Here is a 16,679-nt window from a genome sequence, read left to right as displayed (position 1 = left end):
TACATGCATTTTTTTGTCCATTCATGTCTTTTCTCCATTTTGATCTTCATTTATGCTGCTTGACTGAAATTGCACCCAATCGGCCCCAATTATATTCAGTGCCCTTCCCCTGTCTTGTCGCTGCTTTTAACTTAGCTGCTCACTCTCTCATTATTTAGGATTCCAAGACAGTGTCCTTTCAGCTCCCACATCTGGAATTCTTACCACAATCTCACTAGAACATTGGCCCTTGCATTAGTTTTGGGCTAGGAGACCCTTAGCACTTCAGAATGCACACTACACATCAATCAGCCCTGCTTTTTTACAAGGCATCATCATGACACCAAATCCTCCCAAATAAAAGCCCCACATACTACTGAACTAGCATGAAAACAAAACAAATTATTTTCATCTCTTCAGTGATCTGGTGACTACTTGAGTATTACATTCCAGTTTTCTCTATTCCCTGACAAAATGATGAATTATAAACATTTTCTAACAGCTATATTTTTTTTTTAGTCTTTATTATAAATAGCGGGTTTCAATACCTTTTAAAATCTCTAGCCTCTTTAGCAGTTCTCCAATGAAAGTCATATTTCCTTACTAATAGTGCTTCTTGCTATTCTTGATTAACCAGCTCTGACCTGGAAAATTTTATGTTCCCATGTGCTAGGTCTCACACTTTGCTTTCAAGTAACTCAGATAACTCTGAAGTCACAAATTAATTCTCACAGTGTGGTAGGTGAAAATTATTATTCTCCTTACAGATAAGGAAATAGTTGCCCAGAGTGGACTGTGACTCATCCCACTCCCTGGATCTTTTTTAATAAACCTTTCACAGCCAACTTGCCCTCAGTTAAAATCCTACAAAAATCATGCCCTGCTTGAGATTTTGTTTCTCCCTCCCTAACTCCTCAAGAAGAAAGCATGCCAATGTTCAGTGTATTGTGAGAATGGGTAATCTGGGATTGGAGGTAGCATGAAGAATCTCTGGCTCTTTGGCCTGGAGAAAAGAAGAAATAGAGAGACACGGAAACTGCTCTTAAATAGAATAATGGTGGGTGTGTAGAAGAGAGAGAAGGCGGGGTGTTACAGCTCAGAAGGTGGAACTGGAAGGGAGGAAGAGCTATGCAGGCCGACTTTCCGCGGACTTCTCATTAGTCTGTTTATGCAGTGCTCCAGGAGAACTTCTCTTCAAATTCAGACCACAGGACCCATCCTCCATGAAGTTCCCTTGCTGTTTCTGTTCAAAGTGTGAGGTCACTTTGCTGAGATCCCTTAACTTTCTCATGTATCTACACAATAGCATCAAAATCATAATGCTTCCCTCCTTTTTGGCCTAGCAACTAGAATGTGAGTTTCATGTGGGCAGACGTGAACCATGGCATGTTCATCCCTGTGTTCCTTACATTTAAATACAAAATTTCTCTAAAATGGAATCAAACACTTCTGAAAGTACTGAGATCCCAGTTTCTATAGGTATTCAACCAGAGACTGTTAAAAAGGGACTTTAACCATACAACTCTACCACTCTATAACTTCTAAACTTCCAATATCTTAAGTGCCTTCTTATTTGAAGTGATTTCACCAATCCCAAAGAGTTTAAAAACATAACTCATGAGGACCAGTGTGCATGGTTTAGTTATATTTTTAAACTCTTTGGGATATATAATTAGTTTAATATTCTGATTTTAATAATGATTGACCTAAAAATTATTAAATGTCTTTTCAGGGCAATGTCTTTAATTATAGGCCCTGCTCTACACAAATGTTTGTTGAACACCTACTAAGTGCCAGACTCTGGGAATAAAAGATTGAGAAAGAACCCTGCCCTCAATAACTTACATTCCACTAAGAGCTGTATTTCCATTATTGGGATTGAGAGGTCATAGCCTACTTGCAAACTTTCGGTTTTATACCTCTGCTCTTCAGTACTGAGAATGTTTTCCTATGGTTACCACACATTCTAAGAAGACTATTATCTAATGTTACAAGGGAGGCTCTTTGACCCCTTGGTGTCACTAAGTCTGAACTGTAACTGATCCAACTGGGAACTGCCTACGCAAGTAAGGGAAAGTGAAGACGGAGACTCCCAAGGTCATTTCAGAACCGACCTGAACTTCACTCTTTCCTCGTTCTAGATTATGTGTAATGATACGGGCACACTGGAGCCCACCCCACCCCCACTCCCCAAAGCAGCACAATTACAGCCTGGGAGGGGCAAGTCTTGCGGTGTCCCTCAGTAACTGCCATTATTTGAATGCGATATAGGAGCTCCCACATAGACCCTGCTCTACCGGGTTACAATCTGTTTCTAATCACGTGGAATTTAGATTTAAACCATAGTTAGATTTGGGATTCACCACCGTTTCTACTTTCATTCATTTAGTGGCTTCCAGCCCTCTCCCGGCCCAGTCTTAACCCAATGCACTTCAGAGGGAATTACACGGGAGTTACGGACTGGCGGGGACGGGGGGTCCACCAGCTCCCTGTGAGAGAGCGCCAAGGGCGAGGGCAGCACCTCCCGGCTGGGTTGGGTCCGCCTCGCCTCGCCTCGCCTCGGGGATCCTTGGCGCTCAGCGCCGCCCTCCCGCGACTGCGCTACCGGGAGCCCGGCGTCTTCCCTTTCCTTGTCTTGTGGACGCCGCCCTTTGCTCCCGGGAGGATTTCGCCTCCAGCACCTCAGGCTTTTCTGGCGCAAAGGTCGCCAGCCGGAGGGAGCCCAGGCGGCGGCTTCACTTCTGCAGAAGGAAAGCGAAAGCCGCGGCGGGCGGGCCGAGGGGGCGGCCGAACGCGCCGCGTGGCCGCTGTTCCCGAATCCGCAGCGGCGGCGCCAGGGCGGTCACCAAGCCCTGCGGACCCCGGCTCAACTTCCAGCGCCACTCGGGTGCCCCAAGCCCGCCGCAGCTCCCCGCGCGCTCTCCAGCCCGCCCCCCACGCAGCCCCCGACGCGCCCGGGGCGCCCTCCCGCAGCACTGGCCAGGCCACCCCACCTCCCGCGCGGCGCTCCCCCGGCCAGCCAGGAGCTCCCCGGCTCCGAGCAGGACGCGTCAAAGGGAGTTCGGAGGTTCAGCAGCCCCCAGCGTCGGCTTCTCGGGTGACATGACGGCCTCTCTGGAGCGCGGGCCCGCCTCCGCCAAGCCTCCACCGCCGGTCCTTACAGCCCAGCCACCGGAAGATGCAACGCCGGGCGAGGGGCGCTCCCAGGATTTTGAGAAACAGCCTCATTCGCCTCGGGAGCACCTCGATCCCCCACCCGCACCCTTTGGCCAGATGATTTTAATCCTGGGATGCCGCGTTGGTGGGGGGGGTGGGGACTGGGAGCTGGAGCGGGAGGAGAGAAACCGGCAGCGCGGAGTTGCCGGGTTGCAGCTGCGCGCCGCTGGCGGCGAGGGGTGGCGGTCCCTGCGGCTCTGCCGGGCTGGGGGAACGGGCTCCTGCGCCTCTGCCTCCCGGAGGATTGCATTCGCTCATCCTTACAAACCACACACACACACACACTGCCGCTAGCGCCCCCCACGCCACAAGCAGGAATGCGGAGGTCAGAGCCACTGTCCACTTGAAAGCAGGAAAGCAGGGGCAGAAACACTGAGATGGGGGCGGAGGCTCTGGCCTCATCGGCGAGGTTCGCACCTTCCCAGGCTTCCTAGTTTCCCCAGAGCTAACAAGATCTGGCTTCTGACACTCCGCTCTCTGGGCTAGCGGTTCGAGCTGCAGCGGGGGGGCGGGGACGGATTCGGAAGGAGCACTAGAGAGAGAGCCCGCGCTCACTCCTGCCCTCCTCGCAAAGAACTGGCCAGCCCCACTCGCGTCCAGCCCACAACTAGGCGGCCGGGGCCGGGGAGCCAGACCCCAGGTCGCTCCAACTCCTGCGAGGGCGGGGAGGGGAGTGACAGCAGCAACCACTGCGCGCGCTGGCAAAAAGCACGGAGTCTCGGAATAGGCTAAACGGCGGGCGCGGAGGGGTGGAGGCAAGACGGGGCGGAGGAGGAGTTGCCCGAGCGGAGAGGAATGACGTCCTCCAGGGCCTTGGGCTCCGAGGGACCGAAGACTGGTGCGCTCGCCGGGCCCCGCGCACTAGCTCTGGGGTTCTCAGAGGCGCCGCGCTCGGCTCCCACGGCGGCTCCAGCACAGAGCGCAGGCGGTAGATCCCGGCCAGCTTAAACCGGGCGCAAGCCCTCTGTCCGCCTCAAAGCACCGCTCTGCTCGTCTCTAGTCTCCAGGTGCCCGTCCGAGAGTCCCTGCCGCTTCCGGGCGGACCCGGCCCGGCAGCCCCCGGTCGGGCCAGCCTCGCCCCATTCCTAGCTTTCTCCCCCGTCGACCTCGAGCCAAGGGCAGGCGGCCCGCACCCGCGCCCCTACCCACGGGGCTAGGCGGCGCTCCCGGCCTACGCCCGACTGCCAAGAAGGATGGGGCACTGGAAGGGAAAGGCGCTCACCTGGGTCACCGAAGCCTTCCTTTGGGGCCCCTCCCGGAGCTTGTTGGCAGCCCGCGGGCACAACCTTCCTTGGAGAAAAAAAGTAGCGCAAGGGCAGAGTGAGGTAGGGCTGCTCACAGGTCCCTCCGCAGGGGCTCTTTCTTGCGAATTCTCCGAGGTCCAGTCTCGTCTCGGGCTCGGCGGCGGGAAAGAGCTCCTGGAGGCTGGAAGGAGCCGCCAGACCCGGGCTCCTCCCGCAGCTGCGGTGGCGGCACCTCCAAGTTGCCACCTGCAGCGCGCTTCGGGCGCCTGTGACAGCCCGCGCCGCTCAGCCCTCGCCGGCCCGCCCTCCCGGTCCTCTCGTTGGCTGCGCCCGGCGCCCGGGCGGTCCCGGCGCTCTGCCCCGCCCTGAGCCCGCCTTCGAGCCGCGCGCTCGCAAAGTGTGGGTCTCCTTACAGGCCTCCCTGGGCTTTATAGCCAGCAGTCTCTGCAAGCAGGGAAAAGAATTACACACACACACACAATTTTGTGTAGCTAGGGACTGGAGGGAAAGGAGAGGCTATGATAAATGTCCTTTCGTGTGCCTTAAGGGGACCTGGTAACTTGGTTTCTTTTGCTGGTATTAAATTTTTGCAATCTCTGAAAAGAGTTAACTTCACAGCGGCGGTCTGGGGATGTAGGCCAGAAAGTGGCTTGGGGGCTGTTTCATTTAAGCATCATCCAACTTCACATGAAGCGCCAAAATATGAAGAGCAGTGTAGACCCAGCTTGCACCCTTTTCTCACCCAGCCTGCACCCCTGCAGCGGCGGATCCTGCAGTTCCAGCGCCTGCAAAGCCATCCCCACTGGTGCCCACGGGGTTTCCAGGCCTGAAGGCTCAGTATGTCACATGCGTGTTTGCTTGATTCTGTGGCCTGTGAGTCCAGGCCATGAGAATGTATGCCCGTGCACACTAAAAACGAGACCTGTGCTTTCTACAACTCTTGGACCTTCTAAGTAAACAAAGGGAACATTATCTTTCTTTTCCTTCCACCTCTACCCCAAAGACCTGGACAAGAGTTCACTGCACAGTCTATCCCTGGGCACTCAGGCCAGTCTTCACTCACTCTGCCTCCTAGTAGCTCCTGGAGGCGTGCTTTCTGGAAAACGGATTTGGTAAAGCGTTCTGGAGGAGGAAAAGCTATAAAATATGACAATCACAAGTCTGGAAAGCCATCCAATCAACCAGAAACGTCTGACTCTTGGGTGTATCTATGTGAAAGAGGTACATTGCCAAGTGCCTATTAGTTTAATAACATTTTGAAATTAACTGCCCAAATAGCACATTTTATAGCCCATTAGGGAAATGTCTAGGTTTTGAGAGTGCAGGTGTTGCATTGTTAAATGAGACTGGAGTGTGCACATGCAGCTCACATCTAGCTGTGTTTTGTGGAATCCTCAGCAGGCTGAGGCAGAGGAAAGAGGCTTTCTATAGGAAGTCAGAGGTGGCGCTACACAAGGGCATATTGGAAACACTTGGCACCAGTCAAGAAGCCACACCCTGTCAACTGTTGGTAAGTAACTTGGAAGACTGCTGCATAGCACTGGTTCCTTGCATCAAAGCAAAGATTTTGTTCCATGAGACCCTATCATCTTGGGTCCACTTTGGAAATTAAAAGCAAACTTTTTTCCCTGCAGCCAAGTGCTTACTCTGGCCACTCTCAAAAGAAGCAAACTAGTTCTCACCTTTGCTCTTGAAACTCCTGAAGACAGCAGTCTAGTGGCAAAGCATTCACAGTAAGACATTTCAATACCCCAGGTTAAATGTTTGCTTATGAATAGCTCTTTGAACTGAATTGGGTAAAACAATGAGTAGAATTAAGGTGTGGCTTGCTCAAGTTTAAGTCCAGATTGACTCAATAACTGGAGGAATAGCTAAAAAAAAAAAATAGGGGCAGAAGGGTGGGTAATGGGAATACTAGTGACTATTAAACTAGTTATGTGTCTGTTATGTTGATAGCCAGGTGAGGCACGACTTGACAAGATGGATTTCTTTCTGGGAGTGCTATGCCAAGTATAGAAGTGATGAAAAGTTCTTCCTCAGGAAAACCATGTTCCTTCGTATTAGAGACAGAGCTTGAAGACTGGCGTGAATGAGAAAGTATGATGTAGGAAAGAGGGAGGAATGAGAAAGGATTGGAGAGAAAATGGGAGAGTCTATTGACGGTAGGAGAAATCAGTAGACACTGGAGCCCTTGTGGCTGAAGATTCTGAAGGAGAAGACAAAAGAGAATGTGAAGGCAGTCAGTGTAGAAGCTGAGACCTGGAACGGCTTCTCCAACACCTGTGTGTGTTTTGCTGGATTTGCATATGGGACAGTTTATGTAAACATTTTCTTTATATGCGGAAAGAAAATAAGGGTGTCCACCTGATTGAGCTGTGGTAAGGACTGACTGAGATAATGCAGATCTGCAGTGTTTAACGTACAGTAAGCATTCAATAAATAGTCGCTACTATTATAAACTGTGTTTAAAAAGGGCTTAAAGGTCACCTATCACTTCCAACACTTGTTACCACTAGACTATTTTCATCAAATGCCCCTCTTGCCTGTGCATTCCCTGTGATAAGAATCTCATTACCTTCAAGTCAGGTGCCATGGCTCACAGCACTTTGGGAGGCTGAGGTGGGAGGATTACTTGAGCCCATCCTGAGCAAGAGACCAGCCTGAGCAAGAAAGTGAGACCTCACCCCACCCTTGCCCCCCATCCTCTACCAAAAAAAGAGAAAAAGAATAAAAAAGAAAGTCTCATTACCCCTGAATAGTCTTCTATTTCATAGTTGAACATAGTCAACTATGAAACTATGGAATTTCATTTTCCATAGTTGAAGGTAGAATGTGTCTCACTCCCCTTTTTACCCATTGGTTCTGTTTCTATCCGTGGTGGTCCTCCAAATGTGTAAACCCTATTTCACAAGAAAGCATTCCAAATTGTTTAAAACAAATGACAGATGCTCTGCATGACCTCTTTTGTTGAGGCTAAACATGCCCTGTCCCTTTGGTCTCTCCTCACATGATCTGCTTGCACAATCTTTCCTCATCTCTTACCCTCCAAATTGCCTCTGACCTCCTTAAAATATAAACACGCTGCTTCAGCCCAGTCGTCCTAGCAAAATACGTCAGTTCAACGTGCTGCTGTCAGTGTAGCTTTTGAATGGGCAAATCACACTCTTGATATTTATCGAGTTTCCTGAGAACTAAAACTCATGCATCTTCATATGTTACTGTTTCTGCATAACTTTGTGGAGGAATCCTAGTTTTGCTCTTTAATGTTTTCTTTTCTGTAAAAGGAGAAGATTTGACTAAATAACTAATGAGGTCCATTTAAAAAAATATTTGGAAATAATTTCAACTTAAAAAAATAGGGGAAAATGATGTGAAGAAATTCAATATCTGTCTCTCCTAGTTTTCCCAAGTTTTATTGTTTTATATTTGATATACGTCTAGATATAGCTAGCTAGATAGATACTCATGATTAATATTTTTTTTTCTGAATCAGTTAAGAGCAGGTACAAACATGCTGTTCCATTGCCCTTAAGTACTTCAGCGTATGTATTTCTCCCAAACGAGGATTCTCTCTTACATAAGCATAATAAAACATTGAGATAACACCATCTACAAATCCATAGAATCTATTCAAATTTTCTCAACTTTCCCCTGAATGTCTGTTTTGCTTTCTCGTCCAGAATCCAGCATAGGATCATGTATTACATTTAGTTGACATGTCCTGTTATTCTCCATTAATCTGCTACAATTTTTCAGTTTTTCCCCAACTTTCATGACCTTGATGGCTTTAAAAACATATACCTTTCATTCTGTAAACTGTTGCTCAACTTGGGTACATCAGCTGTTTCTTCATATCTGATCCAGGCCATACATCCTTGTCAAGAACATCAAAGAAATTACACTTTACCCCTGAGAGTGCATGACATTAGAAGGCACGTGGTATCAGTTTAACAGAACCACCACTATGATGTTAACTTTTAACATCTGGATTAGTGGATACCGGGATTCTCCATTATAAAGTCACCATTTTCCCATTTGTAATTAATAAGTATTTTGCAGAATATGCTCTGAGGTTACGCCCATATTCTGTTCACATTGAACCTTCACTCAGCTAGTATTGGCGGGCACTGATAACACCTGCCTAAATCAACCACCACTGTGATGGCTGCCAAATGGCAATTTTCCATTTGCACCTTTGTTTTTTGGCATTTATTAGTTGGCATCCTTCCATAAAGAACATCTTGGCCTTCCCTGCACTTATTTACTTATTTTAGTCTAGGCTTATGGTCTTCTAGTCTGTTCTATGGGTTGCATTCCATTACTTTCATTATTTATTTTGATACCCAAATTGTCCCAGATTTTGCAAGTAAGTATCTCCTCAAGCTGGCTCTTGGGTCCCTCTGACATATTCCTGTTGTTCTTTGAGCAACCGCTAATTTTCTGGCACATCAAGATGTTCCAGGTTCATTTTGTACTGTCCCTGCCCCTGCCCTGAAATCAGCCCACTCTCCAAAGAGGCCTGGTTCCTCCCAGTGGAGGATGGCATTTACACACCAGATCTGGGCCCGTGGTTGGTTACTACTACTGGGGTGTCAGACTTTTAGGCCCTTTCGGTGGACACAGGAAATAAATGATACAGGGTCACACCCAACCACACACACACATTTATGTTTGTTACTATATGTGTGGATATCTGTATCTATATCCATCTATAAATATATATGTACCTCTATATCTCTATAACTATCTCTGCATTGTGGATTCACATCAATACCTTCCATTCCAAGCCAACACATCAGGATTCTTTTTAGCCTTTCTCCTTTCTATATTTGTAAATCTCTTCTCTAACAGAGAGAAACCTGACTCCCATTATCTTGAGTATATTGACTTATTTGCTCCATCTGGACTTACATAACAATCTCTGATGACATCAGCTACCTCCTCATTCTTGCCCCAATTGCTGCACCTTTGATCCTCCTGCCCCTAGGCTTTTGGCTCCACCACAGCCTCTGCGACGTGTCTCCTTGGCCCCTGGTTCTGCTGCTGCCTCCTCAGCTTCTGACCACACGCACTCAGTAAAATGACTTTGCTGCCCTTGCAGTTGTTCAGGTCAAAATCCTGAAATTATCCTCCATAATATTCTTTCTCTCACATCCTGTATCCAATCTATAGCAAATTCTGTTTGCTCTACCTTCAGATAGGTCCTGAATTCAACCCTTTCTACCATCTCCACCATGACTTCCCTGGCTCTGGCCAACATCACCTCTTGTCTGGACTTTTTTTGTTTGTTTTTTTTGTTTGTTTGTTTGTTTGTTGAGACAGGGTCTCACTCTGTCACTTGGGCTGAAGCGCAATGGTGAAATCTCGGCTCACTGCAGCCTTTGCTTCCCAGGTTCAAGAGACTCTCCTGCTACAGCCTCCCTAGTAGCTGGGATTACAGGCACCCACCACTGCACCTGGATAATTTTTGTATTTTTAGTAGAGACAGGGTTTCACCATGTTGGCCAGGATAGTCTCGAACTCCTGACCTCAGGTGATCCACCCACCTCTGCCTCCCAAAGTGCTGGGATTACAGGCATGAGTCACTGTGCCCGGCCTTGTCTGGACTTTTGTAATAGCCACCTAACTGATCCCCAGCACCACCCCTTTCTTATTTTCCTAAAGACAATTGTCACTCCAGTAACCTTAATAGTACTTTCAAAATATGCCACATTTCACTTCCTTGCTCTTCACATGAGAAGATCCTAAACGATCTACCTCTTTCACCTTGTCTTCTACTGCTCTTCACCTGTCCCCTCCTCAGCACGCTGGCTTTCCTACCCTTCCTTCTACCTCGGACTTTCTTACCCTTCCTTCTACCTCGGACTTTCTTCCCCATGTAGCCTCATATCTCCCTTCCTCACCACATTTAAGTCTTTGCTCAAACGTGTCTTTTTCAGTGAAGTCTTGTCTGGGCACCATCTTTAGCATTGCACTCCCTCCTTCCGATTTACCTTCTCTCTCTCACCTGCTTGGCTTTTCTCTATAGCATGTATCACAGTCTACCATACCATATATTGTCTTGATCCAGTTATAGTCTGCAGCCTCCCTGTCCCCCTGCCTTGATTATAAACTCCATGAAAAAGGAGAGTTTGGCCCATTTTGTTTACTGCTGACTCCACAGTGCCTACTGCAGAGCCCGATATATAATAGACCCTCAGTAAATGTTGGTTAAATTAATGGATGAAATTACAAAAATACACAAATGTTTTTAGTAGTAACTATACATATACCCATGCTAAGCGGTTGCCAATGTGACTTGAGGGTCTGAGGCCAAATGGTGTTAACCTGAAAGATTTCACAGAAAGGAATTCTGCACACACATTAAAGGCAGATTATAGTAAAAGGCTACACAAAATGTAAAGACAGAATAAAACACATTTCATTCAGCTCATTGAGCTTCATTGTGTTTGATGATTATGAACTAGAGTAAGTAATCTGGAAACAGGGGCTATCAGGCATCAATTAACCACTTGTCAGACCAAATTACGTACCATTAGGCATTAAAATTAAAAGTCCTAGAAATATTTCCAAGCATAGTCTCTAAAATCATCTATTCTGTTCACAGGTTTTAGACATATTTTTCTCTTATGAAAATAGAAGCAGAAAATAGAAGCAGAAATAACTCACTAGAGGGGCTCAGGAAATTTTAAATCTAGTACCTTCTTCTTTTTTTTAAGGCAGCCACTCAGTTCACAAGGGAAATAAAGCCTCTTCTTTTATTATTAAAGACCTAGGTCCAACTCGGTCCTTTATAAGCCATAAGTCCTCAGAAAACATTTATGTAAAATGAAATGGACAAATTTTCACCATCGATTAGTCATCACATTTTTAATGTACCTCATTCTCCATACTTTGGAAGACTCTGAGTGCACATTTGAAAACTGTTTAGAAAGCAAGTTTCACTGAGGCCAGTCTTACAATTATTTAATGACAGTGCTTAGTGACAATACATAAGATACTTATATTTGCAAGTGCAAAAGTTGTTATTTTATTTTCTATAAATCCCTCCAAATATATAGATAGATATTTGGGACATTTCAATGAAGCTCAATGAATTGAATGAAAAAATATAGCTCTGATAAAGATTTTAGGTATTCTAACTTTTAAAGGTTTTCAGCACATCCTTAATGGAATGTTGAGGTGGTTGGAAAGAGTTATTTCTTTTAAATTTATCTCACAGTGTGTAGCTTTCAAAATGAATTTTGGATTCTGCAAAAATAGCTATCTGGTTTATGCATTAAGGATCTTTTGCAAGGAAGACCTTTCCATGTTTTCTCAAAGGAGCCATCATTGCTAACACAATGACTGGCAAAGCTCATTGCTGGTGTCCAATGCCTACCCGTCCACAAACTGGAGACTGACACTTGCAGCATAAATCGCTTCCTCCCGATGCCGTTATTCTGGCACTGAAAAGTGTGAATGTTAAGCAAAAAGTCAAATAAACCTAAGATTTCTTGAAATGTCTCCTAAGTTCTTGCCTCGTGCTGTTGCTTTATTAGCTGTGCGATCTCCGCCTAATCTCTCTGAATCTCAATTCCCTTATGTGAGTTGGGAATGGCAACGAGTATCTTATGGAATAGGTAGGATTAAATGAAATAATTTGGTGAAAGGACTTTGAAAACTGTGAAGTTCACAATCGTCCTCCTCATGAGGCTACCTACGGTGAGCAATGACAGAAGTTTTAAAGTGCTCTCAAATGTGAAGCCTCTCCTCCTCTTCCACCTCTTCCTCCTCCTTTTCCTTCTCTAGATCCTACAATCCTGCTTTCTCCCTAAGTGAAGTCCTATTTTTTTTTAAAACAGCTGAGCTCTCAGTGATGTCACCGTACTCCAGAACGTGTTACGTTTGACATGGCGTGAACTAGCCCCAGAGTGGTTGCTTTGAAATTGTCTCTAAATTAAAATAAAAATGTAACCAAGTTGCTGATACCAGAAAGTTCCAGAGTAAGCTCTGCCCTTTGCAGCAAAATATCAAGCAGCAGTGACTGATCAATAAACCTTCCACATAACTGCAGATCGTAAAGTCACTGTAAAGATTTAGCACTTGATGTTTCCTTGTTCTTTGCTTGACGCATGCCAGCCGGTGAAAAGAGCACTCTAGGAGACCGAAAGCACTGAGGTTATTTTCTGATCTGGGGCAACGCATGCAACCTCAGCAGTAAGCTGAAGTTTATTATCTGAAAAGCGAATTCTTTGTCAAATTTTACAAAGCAAGAAATGCTCAAAATACAACCTGAGACCGATACATGTAAGTTGTCAGCTGTTGACATCTGTATCACCTTAAGCCAATGCTGGTAACTGGAGTGAATGTTAATCTGAGTTACGCTTTTTCTCTTTTAAAATGACAGTCACACTTTTGGTCATGAAAATCCATGATTTTAGCTCATATTTCATTTACTGAGATTGAGTTCATTTTAATTTTTCCTAAAAGAGATCACTGAATATCTTTCATTCAGCTAGAAACTAGGATCAGAAGCCCAGTTTCTACAGGAGGCAACCACTTTCTCCAATTACCTTGGATTCTGTTGGTGTGAGCCTCCTCCAGTTTTGTTAGGTGATGGATGATGATCATATCCTTTACTGCACTTGGGATTTAGGTGCAAGGTCACTGCTAACCCAAAGGGCTGTCTTTTCTGAAAATAAATCCCCACAGGCACAAAGCTATCTTGTATTAGGCAAACAATTGGCTGGGTCCTGGCACTCACTGGCCCCCTTGTATTGTCTGGGATTTTAAAGTCATGTATCTATATATTCAGGTCCCACTGATATCTAACAGTAGCTGATTATGCAGTGTTAACCCTTCACTTTGACTGATTTCAGGAACTCTATCCTTGCTGGTGGTCCCTGAGGTTTTGTGGTAGCAGAGACTTGAGTTCCCTTTAACTAATTTTATGTTTAGGGAAGAAAGAGAAGAAGCAAAGCTCATCAAGACGGTGGCCAGACAAAGGGCTTTTTGCTTGAGCAGTCATCTTATAGATCTAAAATGGATAAGCCATGGGTTGAATTATTACCCTTTTAATCCACCTTTATAATACTCTTACGAAGTCAGCTGGGGTCACTTCAGGTCAAAGCAAGACTAGCCAATGTCTGTAGTGATAGTATCCTATGATCTTGACTGTGTGGCTCCTAGATCTTGTCGGTCTCCGTCTCTGACCTAACCCTCACTTTTATGATCTTGTCTTACCTGGCTTGATGCGGTTGTTTGTGGGGGGTGGATTGTCCCCAGGGGAAGAGGCTCATGCAAGACTCTGGCAGACCCGAGATGTTGTGAAAAGGGATTTGAGACAGGTATCACGCAGGCACCACACAGGAATCTTGGAAACAGGATGGGTTTCTTTGGAAATGTAAGATACTAAATTATGAGTCGTTTCCTCAGTAAATAGTGTATCAGTGACATTTTAAAGGGAAGAATTTGCCCCAGAGCATTGTTCAGTCATCAGATTCTTTTTTTTTTTGAGATGGTGTCTCACTTTGTTGCCCAGGCTGGAGTCCAGTGGCGTGGTCTCGCCTCACTGCAAGCTCCGCCTCCCGGGTTCACGCCGTACTCCTGCCTCAGCCTCCCAAGTAGCTGGGACTTACAGGCGCCCACCACCACGCCCGGCTAATTTTTTGTGTTTTTAGTAGAGACGGGGTTTCACCGAGTTAGCCAGGATGGTCTCTATCTCCTGACCTCGTGATCCGCCCGCCTTAGCCTCCCAAAGTACTGGAATTACAGGCGTGAGCCACTGTGCCCAGCCCAGTCATCAGATTCTAAGTAAACTTGTTAGTGTTCTCATATTTCCCACATCATTGATCAATAAAAAGGATAATGCTTATTTTATTTTTAAAAGCTAATCAAGAATTAAAAATCTGTAAGAAAAGGACATTTCTCCCAGTGTGTCAACTTTAAAACCTGTATTTATGTGCACATAGCATAGATTCCTGTGGGGCCCTGAGTCACCTGGAGACTTATCAGGTTTGGCCAGATCTGTCTTCAGATGATGTCTTGAATATGCCCACCTCTTCTGTCCTGCAATTTCCAAACCTTTGTTTTCTCTTGCCTGGACTATCAGTGGCCTCCTGACTATTCCCTACCCTTGCTGCCTTCTGTCTCGTCCTCTGCATTCCAACCAGAGGGGTCCCTTTTTTGCTTGATACATTTCAGTGACTTTCCATTCCCTGCAGATGCGATGCATAAATGCACAGTGGATCCCAGGCAGGGACTGCCGCCTACCTACCTAGCAGCTTCATCTCCTCTCACCTCTCCGGGCCCCAGTGCGACCTCACTCTGAGTTCTGTGATTGCAAAGAGCTCTTTTCTACCCCATGCCTTCTCACAGGCTGTTTTATCTGCCTGGATTCCGCTTTCCCATCTCTTCATTTTACTAAGGCCTGTTTTATTCCTCAAGCCCAATTGCTGACTCACCTCCTCAGGGGAAGCTGGCTCTCCCCTTGCACCTCTCAATTTCAGTTAAATTCCACATAACCTGTATATTCTCCTACCCCAGCGCTGGTCACTCAGTAATGACTGATTCATGACATTCCCTGAGCTGACTGCAAGATCTGTGAACACAGACAGTGAGAATTTGTTCTCCCCTTTATTTACAGCAGGTAGATGACCCTCATCTGGAGAGGAGGTGGCACATTGTGGTCGATCACACCAGCTCTGGAGCGAGACTGCCTGGATTGAGTTCCAGCTCTGTCTTTCTGACCTGGGGTAAGTGACCAACCCCTCTGTAAGTCAACTTCCTTATCAGCCGAAATGGGTCACTATGGTACCCATACCATTAGATTTCCTTTTCTGTCAAGTGGAGATAGTGACAGACCCCTTCCACAGTGTAAAATTCTGAGGCTTCGCTTAGTTAATGTGTTGATATAGTTTGGATATTTGTCCCGCCCAATCACACGTTGAATTGTAATCCGCAGTGCTGGAGGTGGGGCCTGGTGGGAGGTGTTTGGATTATCGGGGCGGATCCCCAAGACTGCTTGGTGCTGTCTTCCTGATAGTGAGTTCTCACAAGATCCGGTCCTTCCTCCCAACCCTCTCTCTCGTTCCTGCTTGCCCCCGTTTTGCCTGCTACCCCTTCACCTTTCGCTGTGATCATAGCTTCCTGAGGCCTCCCTGGACGCTGAGAAGACACCAGCACCGTGCATCCTGTAAAGCCTGTAGAACCCTGAGCCAAGTAAATCGCTTTTCTTTATAAATTACCCAGTCTCAGGTGTTTCTTTATAACAATGCAAGGACTGCCTACCACATATACGTAAAGCACCTAAGACAATTTCGAGCACCTGGTAAACAATGTTTTCATTATAAGGTATTCTTACAATCAATAAATATTTTTTATTAGAAAAAAATGAATTAATTTATTCTTCTTTTGTCACAGATTTTGTTCCTCATTTTGGATAATTATTCCTTGATTTAAATTATATAATACATATTAGTATTATATATAATACTATTAGTATTAGTATTAATATTAGTATTATTATACTTATATTACTCCCAAGACGTAATATTATTAGTATTATATATAATACATATTAGTAATATTACATACTAATATATAATATATACATATTATATATGTATATGTTATACATATTAATATATATACATAGTAATATATAATACATATTAGTAATATTATATATTAATATATTATATATATTATACATAGTAATATATATACATAGTAATATATAATACATATTAGTAATATTACATATTAATATATTATATATATTATACATATTAATATATACATAGTAATAGATAATACATATTAGTGATATGTATTATATAATTATAATGTATTATATAATTATAATTATAATAGATAAAATAATAAAATCCTCCTGGTTAACAGAATTAGTTAAGAATTACATTTTTTTGTCAAGAAAGATATGATAAACAGCATCAAAAGTGCCAGATTTGTACTTTTTAAAATATCAATTCAGAGTAGTAATGGAATTTTTTTTGACACTTTCTTTGCCTTTCCATCACAGTCCAGGCATAAAATGACGGCTCCCACAGTATCCCAAATTTGACACTTCTTTTGGTAGAAAAATAGAAGAAAGACCTGAAAAATCTCTGATAATTAACAAAGAGAGAAGAGTTATTTTGTTCCTTTTTTCAGATAAAATTTTTGTCATCATCCAAATATATTTATTAGGAACATTGCCACAGAGAAAATCGATGAAAGAGTTGCCAGCTTCTTTAC

At 45.0% G+C, this 16,679-nt stretch overlaps 1 protein-coding gene across 1 annotated transcript in view; it reads right to left on the bottom strand.

Annotated features, from left to right (window-relative positions):
- The window catches only part of EPB41L3 (erythrocyte membrane protein band 4.1 like 3), a 236,963-nt gene extending 232,217 nt beyond the window's left edge, over nucleotides 1-4,746 (bottom strand). The window contains exon 1 of the mRNA XM_031658720.1: nucleotides 4,418-4,746. The gene's annotated coding sequence lies outside the window, so the exon portion shown is untranslated. The remainder of the gene's footprint in view (nucleotides 1-4,417) is intronic.
- Between the last annotated feature and the right edge of the window lie 11,933 nt (nucleotides 4,747-16,679).

This window comes from Papio anubis, chromosome 19, assembly GCF_008728515.1.
Source record: "Papio anubis isolate 15944 chromosome 19, Panubis1.0, whole genome shotgun sequence".
NCBI classification, from domain to species: domain Eukaryota; kingdom Metazoa; phylum Chordata; class Mammalia; order Primates; family Cercopithecidae; genus Papio; species Papio anubis.
Note: the sequence above shows the minus strand (reverse complement) of the source record. Positions and strands in the feature narration are given on the sequence as shown.